The sequence below is a fragment of the Temnothorax curvispinosus genome, unplaced genomic scaffold (assembly GCF_003070985.1).
Source record: "Temnothorax curvispinosus isolate PA1 unplaced genomic scaffold, ASM307098v1 QBEX01006699.1, whole genome shotgun sequence".
Taxonomy (NCBI): Eukaryota; Metazoa; Arthropoda; class Insecta; order Hymenoptera; family Formicidae; genus Temnothorax; species Temnothorax curvispinosus.
In genome coordinates, this window is record NW_020216479.1 from 13,785 (window position 1) to 13,990 (window position 206).

Genomic DNA, 206 nt, shown 5'->3' on the forward strand with positions numbered 1-206 from the left:
CGCTCGCCTGTATATATTAGATGTTCGCGTCATCATTATCTGTTGTATATATTAGCCGATAAGTTGCGCGTATAATTAACGTACAAATTCGTAATTCGTGACTCACGCGAGACGTTGGCGGATCGCGATAGATAGCAACACTCGCGCGACTCACCCGACTTGTGCTGCCCGCCCACGGGTGGCCCGCAATTATTTGGAACCATGAG